The 20,161-nt window shown below is 46.2% G+C and overlaps 1 protein-coding gene across 2 annotated transcripts in view; it reads left to right on the forward strand.

Moving 5' to 3' along the window:
- The window catches only part of STON1 (stonin 1), a 49,935-nt gene that overhangs the window by 5,172 nt on the left and 24,602 nt on the right, over positions 1 to 20,161 (forward strand). The window contains exon 1 of one of the 2 annotated variants that reach the window (XM_043603338.1): positions 19,666 to 20,146. The exons of the other annotated variant lie outside the window; for it this stretch is intronic. The gene's annotated coding sequence lies outside the window, so the exon portion shown is untranslated. Of the gene's footprint in view, positions 1 to 19,665; positions 20,147 to 20,161 lie in introns of those variants that run through there. 2 annotated transcript variants of the gene reach the window in all.

The following is a 20,161-nucleotide window of genomic DNA, read 5'->3' on the forward strand; positions in this document are numbered from 1 at the left end:
CTGACAGCTCAGAGCCTGGAGCCTGCTTCAGATTCTGTGTCTCCCTGTCTCTCTGCCCCTCCCCTGCTCACATTCTCTCTCTCTCTTTCTCTCTCTCTCTCTCAAAAATAAACATTAAAAAAAAGTTTGTTTACACTATACTGTACTTTATTAAAGTATGCAATAATTATGTCGAGGCAAACAATGTACATACCTTAATTAAGAAAATACTTTATTGTTAAAAAATGCTAACCATCATCTGAGCTTTCAGTGCGTAGTAATCACTGATCACAATCACCATAACAAATATAATAGTAATGAAAATGTTTGAAACTGGGGCGCCTGGGTGGTTTGAAACTGGGGCGCCAGTCAGTTAAGCGTCCGACTTCAGCCAGGTCACGATCTCGCGGTCCGTGAGTTCGAGCTCCGTGTCAGGCTCTGGGCTGATGGCTCAGAGCCTGGAACCTGTTTCCGATTCTGTGTCTCCCTCTCTCTCTGCCCCTCCCCCGTTCATGCTCTGTCTCTCTCTGTCCCAAAAATAAATAAACGTTCAAAAAAAAAAAACAGAAAACAAACAAAAAAAAGAAAATGTTTGAAACATTGTGAGACTTACCCAAATATGACACAAGGACGTGATGTGAGCAAATGCTGTTGCAAAAGTACGAATAGACTTGTTCGATGCAGAGTTGCTGCAAACCCTCAATTTGTAAAAAATGCCATATCTGCAAAGTGCAATAAAATGAGGTATGCCTGTGCATTGTTTTGTTTCATCAATTCAATGCAGTTTGGAGACTGCGCCTTCAGACACCCTACTTCTTCCTTCTGAGTTCATTTTTCTTCATGTGAATGTAAGTTTAGAAGAAGTTCTTTCGTAAAAGAGCTTTGGTAAACTTGAAAGTATTCGTTTTCCTGAAAATGTCTTTATTTTGCACTTACAAAGGAGAGTTTGAGTGTAGAATTTTTGACTCACGATGATTTCCCCTGAGTACTTGGGGAGATATTGCACCATTGTCTTCTTGCGTCTGTTGCTACTCCTAAGAGTACCAAGTAACCTTGGACGAGTTACCTAATTTCTCTCAGTCTCTTTGTCTATAAAATAGATAATAATATCCACTTCAAGGATAATTGTGAAGAGATAATGTATGCAAAATATTGCCTGCCATATAAGGAAACTCAATAATTGCTAGCTTTTAGAATTACTTTTATTTATTTTTTCATAATTTCTTGGCTTTCTTAGATTTTACTAGTTCATATAAACGTTAGTTTGTCTAGTCACACGCAAAGACAAAACAACGTTGGGATTTTTATTGAACTTGCATTCACATTATATTCCAGGGAACCGATACCTTTACAATATTAGGTCTTCCTATCTGCTCCTTTTATTCAGGTGGATGGTGTTTGGTGAGTTCCCCTATCAGTGTCTTACACAACTTTTGCTGTATTAATTTCGTATAGGTTTTGTTGATATTTTACATATCTTTTATTATATTTTCAAATTGGTTATTTGCTGGCCCATAGAAACATTTCTGATTTGGGGATTTTGATCCTGCACCTAGCATCCAAGCTGACTTCTCTTGATAGTTCTAAGAGTCTGTATGTAGATATTATTGAATATTTTATGTAGACAATTACAAAACAATACTAATTTGTCTTTTCCTTTTCATTCCTTGTGACTTAGATCTTTTTCTTGTCTTATTGCATTGGGTAGACCCTTCAGTACAATGTTCAATAATAACATTGGTGGCTGACCAACCAGCATCCTAACTCACATTTTTGTTGAAAGGAAGACTTTGTGAAGCAGATGTGTTCCCTTGGGTCATGATGGTGATGTTCTATCTCTGTTGGGCATGTGTATTTACTTGTGTCTGTTATAACATTGCAGACAGATTTATACTGAATGATCGATTCTTTATATGCAGCTGGCAGCATCTCCAGGAATGTTGTTTGATATCAGCTGAGCCTGTTTATAGGAAATGTTTAAGGAAATCTATGCAAGCATATCTTTCCCGTATCTTCCCAACAAATCTATTCTTTTAAAGAACCAAATCAGCAAATGCTTTTGGCCTTCTCCCCTGGTCCTCACATCAGCCCTACGTGATAATGGAAAAGAAATGGACTTTGGAGTCCGGCAGATCTGGGTTTGATTTTAAGCTTTGCCACTAACTAGATGTGTGGCTCTATTTTAGTGTATTTGGGCTGCTGTAACAAAGTTTAACAGACAGAGTGGCATATAAACAACAAAAGTTGATTTCTCATGGTTCTGGAGACTAGCAGTCCAGAGTAAGGGTGCGGTGAGGACCCTCTTCTGAACTGCAGACAGCCATCTTCTCACTATGTACTCACACCATCGAAGGGGCAAGAGATCTGTCTACATCCTCTTCTTTTAGGGGCACTGATCTCATTCATGAGAACTCCATCCTTGTGACTCAGTTACCTCCCAAAGGCCCCATCTTCTGATACCATCACCTTGGGGGTTAGGATTTCAACATATTAATTTCAGGCGGACACAAACATTCAGACCATAACAGTGGCCTTAGGCAAGTTACTTAACATCTCTGAGGCTAAGTTTCCTTTTCTATAAAACAGTAATAACAAGACCTACCTCAATAAGTTGTTCTGAAGATTAAGTGAGATAACAAGAAATAATATGGACCAAGTGCTTGGCATATGTTAAAGCTCATAGATAGTGGTCTCCTGTTATCTCCCCTCCACTGTTCTGTCTCTTTCAAATCAGGATTGTGCTTCAGAAGGTCTAATCAGAGAGACTTGTAGGGAGAGGCCATGGGAACACCTCATAATAACTTAGGTTTTCTTGGTAATCAATGTAGATTTCTCTTGGATGAATTTCCTTAAAGCCTTGAATCACCATTTTGCTTTTGCTTTTGTACCAACAGCTTTTAGTTGTCCCCACAGCATGTTGATGGACATTTCTATAGAATAACTGTGTTGTTATTTGAGTGTCCTTCTTAACCACAAGTATCTCTTTGCTTTAGTAGTTGGTGTTCCTGTCCTTCTGAAGATAAAAACCCTTTATTTCATTATTGAAAATAGCATTTTAAATGCAAAGACCAGGGGGCTCCTGGGTGGCTCAGTCATTGAGAGTTGGACTTTTGATTTCAGCTCAGGTCAGATCTCATGGTTCTTGGGATCGAGCCCCATGTCAGGCTCCTTGCTTGACAGTGAGGAGACTGCTTGGGATTCTCTGTCTCTCTCTCTCTCTCTCTCTCTCTCTCTCTCTCTGCCACTCCTCTGCTCTCCCTCTCTCAAAATAAATAAATATACTTAAAAAAAAAATTAAATACAAAGACCCCAGAGAGAGTATATAAGGAGTAAATAACAAAATGACTTCTGGGATTAGGTTTTCCCAGGAGGGATTATGAAGTTCCTGAGTAATTAAAGGGTTTCATTGGGGGTGGGGAATCGACAAAGGAGAGGCAGCCATAGTGGGCAGAAGAACTGAAGGTATTCCTTGAGGGTTTCACAAGACCTAAAATCTGCCTGTTTACAACGTCATTTGTCTGGGCCCTGTGGAATCTGTACTTGGCCCAGAGCTTTTTTGCAAGTGTCTTATCAGAAATAATAATGATAGCTATGATGGCTCTTAAGTAGAGGAAAAGAGCATCATGAAAACAAAACATAATTGGAATTATGGGGATGTGCCTCCATATAAATATCTGTGGCCTGAAGCATAAAAATAACTTTTCCATTGCAGAGCTAAGCCAAGAGTTTCACAGAAGCAGCATTGAGAATCTAATTTAAAACAGCTATGGCCCAGAAATTCAGAGAAGGGACTGTCATACTGGCCTCTGTTCATCCCTTTGAAAGTTTTCTCCCCTAGCTCACTGTAATGCATATTCAGGGCAAGTTTGGAGGCACTAGAAGACAGTAATTGATGCTACAAACCTTGCTTTTGTTGGCCTCAGTTTAGCGTTAATACCAACATAGAGAAATGTTTTAATCTCACATCTTTACAACTGAGAACCTCCCCTAGTGCAGCTCTAGGCCTTTTGCTTGTTTGTGGTTCAAAGCAGAACCTTGGCTGCCAGTCTAGCTTCAGTGCAAGGTGCCTCGTTGGGGTCATTGTAAGTAGTAAGGCAGCTACTTACCAGGTGCTTCTGATTTTCATAAAATTATCTTGAGGGAAAACAAGTGATCAGGCTTTCCTGGGAACTGGGTGATAATGTCAGAATCTTCCAGTCCAGAGAAAGCTCAGACTTGCCTAGATGAACATTTCCCCCTCCCCGCCCCGCCCCAAAGGCAGAAACATTTCCCCCTCCCCGCCCCGCCCCAAAGGCAGAAACTTGTTATTTTAGGGTTCCAACCTCATCCTCTTTATCATTTTTCTTTGACTATCAGCTCCCAGTGGGAATGGCTCTGTACCACACGTGATGGGGTTTACCCAGCTTTAAACAGCCCCCTGCTTGTCTGGATCTGCCTGCTTCCCGCCCACACATTCCCCTCTCCTGCCCACATGTGCCCATGCGCAGGTGCACACAGGCCTTAGTGGGCTGTGTTCTGGCATCCCGCTGCAAACTCCACCACTTGAGGCCTGCTTGTTGCCCGTCTGGCCAGAGGAGGCGCCTTCCTGGATTCTCATGAGAGCACTGTATGGGCTTCCCCAGCAGCGGGCTGCCTCCAGAGACAGGAGACCCACAGACTCTCACCGCCTGAGGAGTCAGGTGCTGGCTCCTTTCTGGGTTTCCTAGTTTGTCTGAGCTGTTCGCCTGCTATTCTTGTGAAGAAACTTTTGTGTTTGTTTTTGTTTTTATTTATTTATTTTTAATTTTTTTTTCAACATTTATTTATTTTTGGGACAGAGAGAGACAGAGCATGAATGGGGGAGGGGCAGAGAGAGAGGGAGACACAGAATCGGAAACAGGCTCCAGGCTCCGAGCCATCAGCCCAGAGCCTGACACGGGGCTCGAACTCATGGACCGCGAGATCGTGACCTGGCTGAAGTCGGACGCTTAACCGACTGCGCCACCCAGGCGCCCCTTGTTTTTGTTTTTAAAACACCTTTCCTCTTGGAACTTTTCCTGTTTGTCTTGTTTCTGACTCGTTGCCTTGCTTGGACTTGACTTATCCGTGCTTCTGAGACCCTGATCTTACTTTGTTTAGGACTGCTTCCTCCACCCCCACCCCCACCCCCTTTGGATGTATGTGGCTCATGCATGCAGCCACTACTTACTGAGTGGCTGCTCTGTTTGAGGCTCCTGCACATAGAGACTGGTCATGAAGCTACAGCTGAGATCACTTTTCTGTTGCCAGCAAGTCACTGTGGAGAAAGGTGATGATGATGTGTGTCTGCAGAACTGTGGGGTACTTGCCCCCGTGCCATGAGAGAGGTACATGAAAAAGTCTCTCCTCTCTTCTCCTATTTCAGACTTAAATCAAGTGTGTGTGTAGGCAGGAGCTATCAGGTTCAGCCCTGGTTTTCTCCTGCTTTCCAACTATCGCCTCCTATCGGGTTTCCCTGCCCCTGGCCTCACTGCCTTCCTGTCCATCCTCCACTGTAAGAGCTTTCTTTCTGAAATTTTGATCTGATCCTGTTTCCTTTCTCTAAATTCTTTCACTGAATCCCGGTGCCTTTAGGATAAAATCAACTCCTTACATGACACAGAAGGGCTTCTGTACCTTACTCACCTACCTGCCTCTTTATGGCAGCACCATGTTAGGCCCTGACTCCAGCTGGGCCCCTCTGCCTGCAGGATCAGGCTCTCTTCTGTGCCTCCCCCCAACCCCCTGCCGCCTTTGCACAAACACTCACTGCTCTCCAGTCTGCTCTGCCTGATCAATTCATATCAGCCTTCAGGATTCAGTTCATAAGTCTGCTCTTTCAGAGACCTTTTCAGTCCTGGCAGCATCACTCCCCCACCACACGGACATACGCATACCATCCATTACGGACACATAGCCATCATTCTCACCGATCTTAACTAAGCACCATAGTAGCCTGCATTAACAAAACATTTGAGAACTGTCTGTACTAGACAGAGAATACCCTGGGGTAAGGGACTGTGACTATTTTTACTTGTACCAGTGTGTAGTATAGTGTTAAGTGTGCTCAGCTATCATTGTTGAGTGGATGTGTGCATGCATGAAAGAATTAATTAGTTCATATACACACACACTACGTGTTCACACACAACAAGATGTGGTTCCCTATGGGACGCTTACTTCAAATCTCACTGGGAATATTTCCAAAGCACTTAGTAGGTGCTTAGCGAAGGTCTGTTGAGTCAAAGAATGAATGCACATACACACAAACTATGGACAATTTACCCCAAATGTACTGAGAAGAGAGCCATAAGATAACTCCACTTCCTCTTAACTGCAGTAGAAGGAATGTGGGACTGAAAAATCAAAGATGAGAGTTCATCTTCTTGGCTGTGTTACCTGAGTGAATCCTTTTACCCCTTTGGACCTCTATTTCCTCATCTGTCAAATGAGGTGTTAGAAAATATATTTAATGTCTATTGAACTTTCTAGATTCAGTCTACTTTAGAAGGACTAAAGTCAAATAACCAGCTGCTTTCTACAAAGTGGCATGAATTTGAGACTCTCATTTTTTGGTCTCGTTGTGGAGATGTTCATGATAAGCCGTTAGCACTGGGCACAGCAGCAGAGCCAAGAAAAGAGATGGACCAGAGTTTGGCCAAAGGGGCAGGAGGCCAAGACCTCTTTGGAAAGCAAACACAACTAGGGGCCATGGCCAGGATGCCATGCTCTGAGCAAGGCAGGGGCAGCAGTCAGCATTCCATGGCAGCCTGAGGTCAAAGCTGGCTGGAGATGACCAGGAATGAAGCATTGGAGGGGCCTGGAGATGTGTTTCAGGGGCGTGTGCTCCTCCTGGGCAAGTCTGTGCAAAGACCCGATGCACGTCATCAAGGCCAGCTGTCTTCAGTGTTGTGAAGAATAGGCAGGTGAAAAAGTGTTTAGATTTAGCTTGTGTCCCTGCAGAGCACAAATGAAAGCCAGGAGGAGGTTAATTTGGGGTTAATAGGAGGGAGAAGAGTTTAATCGTGCCCCAGTGATAATGAGATGAACTCATAAAGTGACATGGTCTCCATTAATGGAAGAGTTCATGCAGCAGCTGGTTAATTCCTCTGCAGAGATGTTGTGTTAGAGATTCCTCTCTTGTGAAGGTTGGATCAGACGATGTTTCAAGTATTTTTCTGATTCTAAGAGAGCCTTTGCTTCTCATGTCCTCCACAAATCTTGTTTAGGGACACACTTTCAGATTTTATAGCCCATCCTTCTGTGATGTGGTTTCAGCACACCCCACTATCCTGGTGACCAGCCTTTGGGAACTCTGTAGTCTTTGACTGTCCCCCTTAAAGTGGAGCACTCTGGATTAGACGTCATGTACCAGGATGTGGCCTGGCCAGCTCCTCTCTGGGGACATTACACAATTTTTGTAGGTAGTGGACCTATTAATTCCTCATCTCTCTTCTCACTCTGAGCTGGGCTATAAAAGCAAACAGCAGCGAGCCTGGGCTTCTGGTGTGTCTCAGGCCACTGCAGGTGGTAGATGGACTTCATTTCCTTCCATCCACTTTTCTCTGCTGGAGTTGAACTTCAGATGTCTCTGTGGTGGAGCTTCTAATCCAGACAGACTCTCGGGCTTGGGGGATACTAACTGTACTGGAAACTTCCATAGCATTCCATCTGGGGCTTCTCAAGTGCCTCACATTTCACCCCAGATGTCTTCTTGCTTTATTATTTGTTCCTTTCCCCCCTTTAGTTTTCTTTTCCATCTCTTCTTTCTCAACTCCAAGCCCACTGAATACTACAACATTTCTATTTGTGCAGTGTTTTTCTTTTCAGATTCTTTGCCCTCTTGGCATCCTGGTGAATAGGAATGCGGGTGGCTTGTCAGTTCCATTGTGCATATGAAGAAAAATGCCCAGAGAGGTTAAGTGATGCGCTTAATTTATTGGCAGGGCCAAAGAGGCCCGGAACCTGGTTTCCTGACTTCTGTCCCATCCCCTGTCCTGGAGCTCATACTGCATTTGCTCTTAGCACTGGAAATGCAAAGGGCAGCAAGCTTTTCTCTCTGTGTGTGGTCATTGTACCAAAAGAGTTTCCCCCGGGGGAGCAATCCCAGGCCCTTAGCGACTCTTAATCTGAGACCATATGGAAGTAAACAAGCAAGAGTAACAAAAGCAAAAGAATTTATAGTGCTTCATATTTTTCAGAGAAACTTCTGAGTTCTTCACCTTATATGATGCTCCCCAAAGCCCTTTGAGGTAGAAGAACTTGTGCAAGCCTTGTTTTGCAGGGGAAGGTCATGAGTGGAGTCCAGGTCTGAGGTCGAGGGAGGAGGCCCTGAGCTCCTGGTCCACAAATTTTCCACATGGCTGTGCTTCATGAAAACCAGGAAGAGGGTATAAGTTGTTTCCCTCTGCTATCAAAGGCAGTGGAGACCCATGGTGCAGGCCTAGACTTCTGAGTTTGGAAGTTGGCCTAAGATGTAGCTTCGTGTCATGAACTGGAGTGAGAGCTGGGCCAGGGGGCTGGGGCAGGCTTTGACCCTGGATTTCAGGCTGGTGAATATAAGACCAGATGGGAGGGGAGCGTGCAGGCTGGGAGAGTTGGTTTTTTTTTTTTTTTTTTAATGTTTACTTATTTTTGAGAGAGAGAGAGAGAGTGCAAGCAGGAGAGGGGCAAGGAGAGGGGACAGAGGATCCAAAGTCAGCTCTGTGCTGACAGCAGCCCAGTGTGGGGCTCAAACTCACGAACCATGAGATCATGACCTGAGCAGAAGTCAGATGCCTAATCGACTGAGCCACCCAGGTGCCCTGAGAATTGGTTCTTAAGATATGGGTGAGAAGGGCTCGGCCTCCTGCGGAGAGAGGTGGTCTTCTAAGATCCGGTAGATGCACTAGTGGGGATTTCCTAGTGTGAAGAGGGACTGTTCTCACCAAATGTGTCTTGTTATTGTCTTGGGTTTTTTTTGCCATTTATTCAGCAAGCACCTACTGAACATAAGTAAATCTCTAACATATTTATAGTTTAGTTTTTCTTATGACGACTTCCCATATATAAGTGTGTATCTATATATCATCTCACATATAGTTATTCTCATTAATGCACATAACCAAATCATGGGAGTACAGACTATTTTCCTTCATTTATCATTATGAAACTGAGACCCAAGGAGGGTAATTAGTTTGCTTAAAGCCCCACGATTACTTAGAAGCTGAGCCAAGTTCAAAAATCCATGTTTCTTGAACTCTTTTATTGGTACTTCTAACTGCCTTCCACATGTAAGCAGTTTCTAACCTTCAAGGTGTATGCTTTGAAGAGAAATAGAGAAAAACACCTTTGTAATTATTACTTGGGGTTTTGCTTTATCTTTAAAGGCTGGAAAACCGGAATGCAGAGTTGAAACATAACATGAGCCCTTTTTGTTAAACCCCAAGTGGGCATTGTATGGTTGTTACTCACTCTTTAAGTCAACCAGAAATGAGTCCTCTTATTAGATTTGGAATTAGCTTCTGTGCTCTGGTGCATCCTGACCTGTGTCGGGCACCTTAGTTACGTGACCAAATGGAGCAGTGCAGCAGGAAGAGAATGTTGGCTTTCCTCAGCAAAGTAGTTACCGGTGAGAGGGCAGGGGTCATGGTACAACCAACCTGGCTCCCCCTGTAGTGAAGGAAGGTCATTGTCTCAGAGCTCCCAGGGCTCAGATATGTGACTCAGCTCAGAGTTCAAGTCTCCCTTACAGCCCACCATAGCCTGTGCCAGGCCAAAGGGCCGAGCTCCTCTAACCCCTCCTGCTCCTGTAATGGACACACAGAGCTCTACTGCCCTGAGCCCTGGGAACTGAGGCTGACATGCTGAGCAGGGCTGGTGCCTAAGATACCTCATCCTGTTGGCTCAGGCTGATGCCCAGCACACCCTTCCCAAGGGGCCTCCTCTTCAGATAGAAGTCTCGCTATGCTGCCTGGGTCAGAGTGGTACTTTGGTGGAGATCCTGCACTTCCCAGGGAAGCTGTGGGTTTTTCCCCTGTCAGATTGTCCTGCTGCTGCTACCTCCCCCTTCCATTTCCAGCCAGAAGCAGCTGTTTTCCTGCATTTTCCTTGGCACAGTTCTTGCCCTATAGGGAACCTGTAGGAGACTCTGATATGACCCAGAACCTGGCTTCAATGTCACGTACATTTTTCGGTCATTCACCAAATGTTTATTGGATCTATCAGCCTGTGCCAGGGCAGGCACCCAGGCATGAACAGGGTCCTGCCAGTCCCTGTCTGGGGGTGGTGCCCAGCCTAGAATGGAGACCCCAGGAGGCAACCAGCTTGCTGTGATGAGTGCTATTGGGAATTCCAGCCTGGATTCCTTAGTCATCTACCCTGGGGGTTAGTGCCCTGGTGCTCTGTGTTTCTGCCAGACTTCCCAGCTCTTGACATCTGCCTTAGGGGCCTTGCTCTGCTGTACCAGGCCTGCATTGCCCAGTTCTCCGACTGTTTATTGCTGTAGAACAAACACTCCAAAGTGTAGAGGTTTTCATTGATGGATGAACAGACAGGCAGACTAGTGTACATATGCACTGGAATATTGTTCAGCCTCAAAAAGGAAGAAAATTCTGGCATGTATTTCAACATGGATGAACCTTGAAGACATTATACTAAGTGAGATAAGCCAGTCACAAAAGGGTAAATATCGTACAATTCCTTAGATGAGGTACTTAGAGTAGTCAGCTTCACAGAGGCAGAAAGTAGAGTGGTGGTGGCCAGGGGCTGGGGCAGGGCATCCAGAGTTAGGGTTCAGTGAGTCCAGAGTTTCAATTTGGGAAGATGGAAAGTTCTGAAGATGGATGGTAGTGATGGTTGCACAACTATGTACTTAATACCAGGACTTTACACTTGAAAGTGGCTGAAAGAGTAAATGTTATGTTTATGTGTATTTTACCACACAAAAACATGTAGAGGCTTAAAGATCACAATTTAACATGATCTCTCCTGGTCGTGTGGGTACACTGGGCTCAGCTGGGTGGTTCTGGCTTAGGGTCTCTCATATGTTCTAGTCAGATGGCAGCCAAGGCTGGAATCACTGAAAGGTAAGGTGGCTGGATGTCCAAGATGGCGCCTCAGTGTGGCTCCCCCACGTAGCCTGGGCTTCTTTTGTGGTGGCTCAGCGCTCCCACAGAGCAGGAGGGGCAGCTTCTGGGGCAGTTCAGGCCTATGCCTAGAATTGCCACAGTGTTACTTCTGCCACACTGTATTGGTGGGAACAGTGACAGGCCCACCTTCAAGGGAAGGGGAAATAGAGCTTCTCTGCTCCATGGCCTTTTAGAAGAGCATTAGGTGGGAGATACTGTTGTGACCACCATTAGAAAACTTTCATCCTGAAGCATGGTTGCAGGAGTCCTAAAGAGATTGGATAGGAACGGGTCTTCAGGGAGGCACACACTTCTCTGTATGACCTCTTTTTCAGGAGAATTCATCTTCACAGATTGGTAGAGTTTTAATCTTCATAAATTGTTAGGACTTTTTGAAACCAGTTGCTAGCAATGACTTGTTCTAACTTACAGAGACAGAATGAAGCAGAGCTGGAACAAAACCTCCTAAACACTGGCCTCCTGGCTTCCAGGCTGGGCAAACAGCTGTGGAGACCTCACCCAGAGGCACATTTTTGTGCTGTGAGCAATAGTAGAAGGTCTGGTGGAGAGAGGGGTATGGCGAGAGAGGCCCTGGGCATGTCCATGGAGGTCGGCCTGCATCTTAGAGCTGGGTGAGCCCCTTGCTGTGCTGTCTGGAGCTCATGGACATCACTGAGCAGAAATATGCACAGGCACCTGGGTGTTCTGAGAGGACACTGGGAGTTACTCATTTATGTGGAGATTCAGAGTCCAGAAGAAGGAGGCCATTTAAGCACCCTGGTTGGTATGTAGAGTTAGTTAAGTTGTTATTATTTTTTAATGTTTATTTGTTTTTGAGAGAGAGAGGCATCACAAGTGGTGGGGGGGGGGCAGAGAGAGGGAAACACAGAATCTGAAGCAGGCTCCAGGCTCTGAGCTATCAGCGCAGAACCCAACATAGGGCTCAAACTCATGAACTGTGAGATCATGGCCTGAGTCGAAGTCAGAGGCTCAACTGACTGAGCCACCCAGGCGCCCCATAAGATTTTTTTTTAAGTTTATATATTTATTTAAATAATCTCTACACCCAAAATAGGGCCAAACTCACAACCCTGAGTTCAAGAGTCGTATGCTCTTCTGACTGAGCCAGCCAGGCACCCTGTGATGTGTAAGTTTAAATATAAGCTAATGCCCATCGCTGAGAATGTCAGTGGGCAAATCTGTTCATTTATACCTACTTACATGTTTCTTTTTGTTTTTAAATATATGTTTTTAAATGTTTATTTATTTTTGAGAGAGAGAGAGCATGAGCAGGGGAGGGGCGAAGAAAGAGGGAGACACAGAATCCGAAGCAGGCTCCAGGCTCCGAGCTATCAGCACAGAGCCCAATGTGGGGCTCAAACCCACAAACTGTGAGATCATGATCTGAACCACAGTCGCTTAACTGACTGAGCCACCCAGGTGCCCCCCTACTTACACGTTTCTAATCAGACTTTGCTGTAAGTGCAAAATTCTTTGTTAAAACCTTTAGTGGCCTTCAAAATGCAGTAAAGTTCACAAATACTTTGTGTGCACTCCCTGTAGCCTGAGAGGCACAAATATTATTTTTGTGTGTGATATCTGCATTTGAGACCCAAGGGCCCAAGTGAAAGGTTGATCTTGTGTACTTAGTTTGTAAATAGGACTTTCATGAGTGATTTTTAAAATCTTAGAATTGTTCAAGTTACATATTTATACATGTACATTCATTGAATTGCCGGGAATGGTGAGGATTGAAGCAAATGTGCCTTGGTTCTCTGTAAGTCAGTGGTTCCTGCCTATGTATTCAGTGATTCGGGCATTTCCAGGTGCGCTTGGTGGACTGGCCACAGATAAACCAAAATGCATTTGATGTGAGGCTTGCACACAGCCTGGATTACTTCTGATGTCGTTCGTCTCTGGGGCTTGTGGTCCAGTTTGGGCAGCTACGGAGGGGAGACCTGCCGTAGCAGCAGTCAGTCAGCCTGTGCACAACTGGGTTTCATGGATGAAGCCAGGCAGGAGACAGTCCCCTATGCTCGTATTAACTGGCGTGTAACTCACATGCACAGAAACATGGGCAAGAGGGTATGGTCACTGATGCCTCATCTGCTGTCCCATGTCTCTGCCCAAGCATGTGTCCCCTCCCCAGAGAGCCTGCCTGCCTCTGAGCCAGGGCTGTCCTCTCCCAACCTCCCAGTATGCTTTAGTGCGGGAGAGTGAGCACATTCTTTCATTTTTTGTTACCTCTGGTCTTTCTTACTAGGTTATAAGCAGCTTGGGGGCAGGAATCTAGTGAGAACAGCCTCTATTTATGCACCTGCCATCTTATAGGTGTTACTTTATTTAGTGTCTCAAGAACCCTCTCTGTGTTTGCTCTAGCTACCATGTCAGAAAACCACAGCCTCTGTGGTTTAAACAACAGAAATACATTTCTCACAGTTCTGGAAGCTGGAGACCTAAGATCAAGGTGCTGGCAGGTTTGGTTTCTTCTGAGACCTCTCTCCTTGGCTGTGTCCTTACGTAGCATTTTCTCTGTGTCTTCCTCTTTGGTGTCTGTCTGTATGTCCTCACTTCTTATAGGGACACCAGTCAGATTGGCTCAGGGACTACCCTAACAGTCTCATTTTCACTGAAACAACTCTTTAGAGGCCCTTATCTAACCACAGTCACATTCTGAAGTACTAGGCATTAGGGCTGAATTGCAGGGCACAATTCAGCCCATAACAAACAGTAAAAGTTAACTATGATTATGCTTTTTTTCACACTTGGGGAATTAAAGTAACTTGCGCCTGTCACACAGCTGGTCAGTGATGCGGCCAGGATTCACACACAACTAACTTCTAAACCCTTCTTTCCCCACCACAGGAATCAGGTCATACTGGTTTCTGTTGTCTGCATGGTGTTTCACCCAGGACCCAGCACTTGGAAGACACTATTTGCTGAGTGAATGCGCAGGGGTTGGGGGTACAAGAATTTGTACCAGAACATGCGGCAGAAGAGCCCCAGCATCCAAGGATGAAGGTCCTGGGTCTCTCCCAGCATGTGATGGTCCTTAACTTCGCAGACCATTCCAATCTGAACGCAGCATGATTAGTGTGTGGGAGGGAATCACATTCTAAAGCATTAAATATCCTTTCTGGGCCATTTAGCTGCAGCTTCTTCTGAAAACACTAAAAATAATTACATGGTAATTAAGATAAATTACTTGACCAGGTTTCATAGCAAAGTGGTAGATTTTGTCCCCCACCCCCAATATTTAAGTCCAGAGAGAGATCCTGGATCCAGAGAGTTCTTTAAACTTCCAGGACTTTCTGCTTATCTTCAGGAGGGCCCTTGGGCCTGCAGAGAAGAGGGTAAGGAGGAGATTTGCATGTTTAAGACGTGTGATCTGAGCCAGGCCCCTTCAGCTGACTTTATCCCACATCTTTTTCAAGGTTTCCTTTGAGAATGCAGACTTTATCCCACATCTTTTTCAAGGTTTCCTTTGAGAATGCAGAGTTGAAACCCGGGAGCCACCATCCAGTAACCACAGCGTTGTGCACCCCCGCTCAGGGGGCCTGAGGAGATAATGCCCTTTCTCATTTCCTCCTCTTGAGTGCCTAGCTCTTCCCACTGGAGAGCCCACAGGAACATAAATACCAGAAGGCAGCCTTGAAAGCAGGCCTTGTTTGTTGGCCCTCGCCTGCATGAAGGCTCGAAGGCTCACTTGTCTGCCTCCTTCTCCTGGCCAGGGGTGGGCTGGATTTTTTGGAGAGTGGGAAGCCCTGGGGCCTTTTTGTGCTCCTGAGACTGGAGTGTAGGTAGGGTTTGAAAAGGGGGGCTTTTGCTAGGGCTGCCAGAAACCAGTGCACCCAAGAAACAATGCAGCCCCAGAGCTGCCCAAACCAGGAACTGGGGGCTGGGGGATTGAGGTGGCCAAGACATGGACCGCCAACCGCAGCCTCTGCCTGTGGGCCCCAGCATCTGTATTCCCTTTGCTTCCAGACTGGCAGCCTGGTCTCACCCCCACCCACTGGTGAAATTGCTCCCACCCCATCCCTACAGACCCTGTCACTAAACCCAGATGTCTCTCACCTCTGTTTTCCCTGCCCTCTGCTGCTCTTCAAGGCCTCATGAGGACATTCTTTCCTGCCTTAGGGATCCTTTCACCTCCAGGTTTTACCTTGACCTCTTGGGTGTGTCTCCCTTTCTCCCTTTTTTCCCCTCCTCCTATAAAGTGAGCAGTCCTCAGCTTTGGATGCCATGTGGCCTCCCCTGTTTTCTCCTGCATTCTGCTCTCACCTAGCCTAGAAAGAGACCCAGCTCTAGATGTGTAGCCTCTGGTTTTCTTTCCAAGTACTGTCTTGTGTTTCTAGCTCCTTGCTAGATATTTCCACTTGGATGTACCTCAGACCTGCCCCTCTTGCTGCCTCTCCTCTGGCTCTACTTTTCTAAGTGCCAGATTCCCCCTTTTCCTGTGTTTTTTTTAGATCACTTTGGTGTCCAAATGCTGGCAAGTCTTCTATATAAAAACTTTATCTGCCCTCTCTCCTGTTGTGACTACTGCCCTGGTAATCAGTGTGGTGTAGTGGAAAGGGCGTGAGATTTGGGGCTCAGACAGGGTTTGATTCTGACAGCACCTTTTTCTGGTTGTGTCACCTCAGGCACATTGCCCAACTTAAGCTTCCAATGGATTATCTACAAAGTAGACAGATGCAGAAGGGCAGATACCCTGCTTGGCATACTCAGCTCACTGGCCTTCTCAACAAGGAGCAGGGGTTCTCAACCTTGGTGCTATTGACTTTTTTTTTTTTTTTTTAATTTTTTGAGAGAGAGCAAGCACAAGTGGGGGGAAGAGCAGAGAGAAGGAGAGACAGAATCCTAAGCAGGCTCTGCACCAATAGCACAGAGCCTATGTGGGGCTTGAACTCACAAACTGTGAGATCATGACCTGAGCTGACAAGAGTTGGACACTTACCCAAATGAGCCACCCAGGTGCCCCAGTGCTATTGACATTTTAGGCCAGGTAATTTTTCGTTGTGGAAGCTGTGCTGTGCATGGTAGGATGTTAAGCAGCATCCCTGGCTCCTGCCCACTCGATGTCAGTAGTACCCACTGCCCCTGGTTGTGACAACTAAATGTCCCCAAACACTGCCAAGTGTCCCCTGGGGAGTTGAGTCATGCCAGTGGAAGATCGCTGGGACACAGCCATGCTGAGTCTCCGGTATGGGTGATGAGTGTGGTCCCAGGGTTTCACCTTACAACTGTCAGCCACACGTAGAAAAGCCCTACATCATTTTTGATCAGTCTTTTTCGTGATTACTTTTGCCATCTCTAGGTGCCGTGCTGACTTGCTTAAGTTGTGCTTTTTATTTCACAGCTCAGTACACGCTGGGCTTGCATCTTGGTTTTCTCTTGCCATAGAATGGGAGAACCAGTTTAGGACTAGGCAGGAAGCCCTGGGCCCTCATCAGTGTCACCTGTGGGCCTGGCCCAGCCTGCTGCTCGGCCTGGGGCTGCTAGCAATGGTCAGTGCTGACTCAAGAACTCCTCACTTGTAAGCACTGTGCTACTATTTTTTGAGTGCCTATGATACAGCATTTTACTTGTTAATTTGGCATTAACATATTTAGAACTTGGGAAGTAGGTGTGATTCATTTTCAGTTTATAGATGAGGACCCTGAGAATGTTAAGGAACATGTGTCAGGGATAGTAAGTAGAGGAAGTGAGATGAGAGGCCAGGTGACTTGGGTGTGAGAGTCTGTCCCCTAGACCTCCATGCTCTTCTGCCTTTGTGGGTTGAGCCCTTGCTGCGACTAGAGGGCAGGAGGCTCCTCTTAATTGTGCACAAGGAGCTCCTCTTAATTGTGGCTCAAGAGGTCCCCATTTGCCACCTATAGGTCCTAAGGACAGAGAACAGACCTTTAGGGCAGGCAGATGGCTGGTTGAGACCATGAGTCCCAGCACTGTGTCTACCACCAAGAAGACTCTGATTGAGGTAGTTTCCTTCCTTCACACTTTGGACAAGACTTGGCTGTGGAATGTGCTGGGTGCTCACTCTTCCCTAAGAGAATAGCCCAAGGGTTCAGTGCCACTCACTAAAGGGGCAGATGAGAGGTTGGCCCTGGCCCGTAGCCCCACACGTGTTCCCTCCTGGACCCTCTGTAGTAGGAGACTGAGGAGGGTCCCAGAGGCCCGTGAAGGGAAGATGACCTTGTGCTGGGGCTTCGTGGGGTTGGGGAGAGAAAGGCTGAGGCTCCACAGTTCCAGGGGTGGAGTGTGCCCTGGGCATCATGCAGCATTCCAGAGCCTGATTCCCATAGAGGGTCTGAGACCTGGGTGGGCTCCCTGCCTTGGCCGAAGAGGCCAGGACCTGGGGTGGGAGGCTTTAGTGCTGCCAGTGAAGAGAGCTGCCAGATGCCACCCTCAATGCCAGAGGATGACCTGGGGATCAAAACTCTCATATGCTTGCTGAGGTCAAAGGCAAGAGTTCACTCCAGTCATGGCCTATCTGGAAGCTCTTTGGTCTCCTGTCTGGGTAAGCAAAAGGGATATGTCCTTCCATGAGAACTGCTGGTGTCCCGGGGGAAGAACCTGGGGTTTGCTTGTTCTGAGAGTGATGCTGAGACTCTGCTAAACTAGAGAAGCTGTCTGGGCCTGGAGCCAATCTTCATGGTCAGAGCAGAGACGGTGGTGGCAACAGAATGAAAAGGCCGGGGCATCAGGAATTAAAGGTGGACTGTGTGTTTCCTAGCCCCAGACACTTTATTCTTAGAAGAGCATGTTCCATGAGGCTCCCTGGCTCAGTCGGTTAAGCGTCTGACTTTGGCTCAGGTCATTATCTCACAGTTTGTGGGTTCGAGCCTCATGTAGGGCTCTCTGCTGTCAGCACAGAGCCTGCTTTGGATCCTCTGTCTCTGCCTCTCTCCCTCTCCCCTGCTCTTGCTCTCTCTCTCTCAAAAGTAAATAAACCTTAAAAAAAAAAAAAAGAGCACATTCCAGAATGTTCTGAGGCAAACCATCCATGTGGGTCTTTGAGGATGGCTTCCTGTTATCCCATCCTGGAGCCCATAAGAAGGTTAGCTTCTGAAGGCTCTGGGAAGGAATGCCATGAAGAGACATGTAAACCCTTGCTTAACCAAGGTTTCTCAAACACATTTGACCATGGGTCTTTTCCCCAAGCCTGTTAACTTCTTTCTGTTTTGAGAGATTCTGTCTTCAAGGAGAAACCCTGAGCAGGGATTCAAGCACAAGGGACTAAGGAACAGATCACATCCTGGAGAGCAGGATAGAGGCATAGTCATGTGCCAGACAGAATGGACACCTAGTTCTAGAAAAGGATTTGTAACAAGTTGACCTGATGCTAAAGCAAACTGCAGAGTCTGGGCTTTTTCCTTTCTTCCTGACTTGAGAAAGGAAGGCTAGAATGGGAGACAGGGAAAACAGAAAGGAGAAAGACAAAGAGAAAGGAAAACTGTATGTACCAAGTACCCATAACGTGGCAATTGACATATGAGGCAAATATCACCATTTCACAGATAAAGAAAGTGAGGCTCAGAGGTCTCTGCTTAGTAAATTCCATAGCATTTATGGCAGTGATATGGATGTGGTGTACGTATTCCATAAAAGTGTCATGGTGAGGGGCGCCTGGGTGGCTCGGTTAGTAAAGCACCCAATTCTTGATTTCCACTCAGGTCATGATCTCATGGTTCATGAGTTTGAGCCCCACATCAGGCTCTGTGCTGACAGTGCAGAGCCTGCTTGGGATTCTCTCTCTCTCTCCCCCTCTCTCTCTGCCCCTCCCCCCATCTCAAAGTAACTAAATAAATATAAAAAAGTGTCACGGTGAGAATAACATTCTGAAATCAGAATGGCCCACCCAGCCCAAAATTTTTTCTTTGTTCACATAAAGACCGTCTCCTGGGACTAGTTAGTTTGGGTTACTATCTGTTTATACTACTCTCCAGATTTAGGAAATGAGAAGATTATAAAAACAAGGTTTAAAAAAACGGCCAGGACCCAGATTCATCCTGGAGAAGTGGAGGTTAAATCCACAGTGGCGGGGGGTGGGGGGGGGTGGAGTGGGGGGGGGTGGGGAGTGGCGCTGGGGAGCTGAGCTGGAACCAGCACAGATAATATTCAAAGGCACGGGTAGGTTTTGCTGTGGGTTAGTATTTTACAAATGGTATTTCCTGTCACATAGCTGAACTAAATACCACACATGTTTGTGATTAAATATGATGGGCTGCAGAACATCTGTGGTAATAATACAGGCAGTACATGCAGCGGGCACTTCTGTGACCTAAGGTGAGGGTGTGCTCTGCAAGCGTTTTCACTTCACATAGGGTTTTTGTGTTGCCTTATGATTCATTTCTGTTTGAAAAGTTTGGTTCTCCTTTTAAAGGGAAAAATTCTACAGGAATGATATTTTAAACACTGTCTTAGCAAACCTTCATGGATGCATTTTGCACACTGGGCTGTCCTTGTCTTTGGCTTTGTTTCTGGGATACGCATCCCAGAATAGTAAGGAGGGTAACTAGATTGCAGACCTCCAAGCAAACAACCACAGGGAGGCTTTGCGAACGCTGCCCCAGCCTAGCTCCAGTGTTGCAATTGAGGAATCCAGCACTGGGAGAGTCAGACAATTCCTTCTTTGGGGGGACAGCCAATGAAACCACACAGATACTGACATGAAGACATTCTTTCTCTAGATTAGGCAGCATTGTTGTGGAGCAAAAGAGGCATAGGCATAAAAGGACTAAATCCAGCCTTTTACAAAGGCAGGGGCATTGTTGAGGGTCCAGAGGTGTTGAGGCTTGAGTGAGAGTCAGCCTGACGACAGTCGGGTGGAGCTAATTCCAGGAGGTTACTGCTAGGCGCTTGTGATGCTTTCCTGAGCTGAACACTTCTTCAATGTCCATCCTCCCCCAGGATCTGGCAGCTACAGAAAAGCCAGATCCTAGGGACCATCTGAGAGGGTGTTGTTCTCCACAAGGGAGGATAGTCTTCAGCTGCAGATGAACAGGGATGCTGATTCAAGAGCCGAATGCGTCCAATCTGATTGTGATAATCTGCAGGAAAAGGTAGAACTTCATATT

The sequence above is a fragment of the Prionailurus bengalensis genome, chromosome A3 (genome assembly GCF_016509475.1).
Source record: "Prionailurus bengalensis isolate Pbe53 chromosome A3, Fcat_Pben_1.1_paternal_pri, whole genome shotgun sequence".
NCBI classification, from domain to species: domain Eukaryota; kingdom Metazoa; phylum Chordata; class Mammalia; order Carnivora; family Felidae; genus Prionailurus; species Prionailurus bengalensis.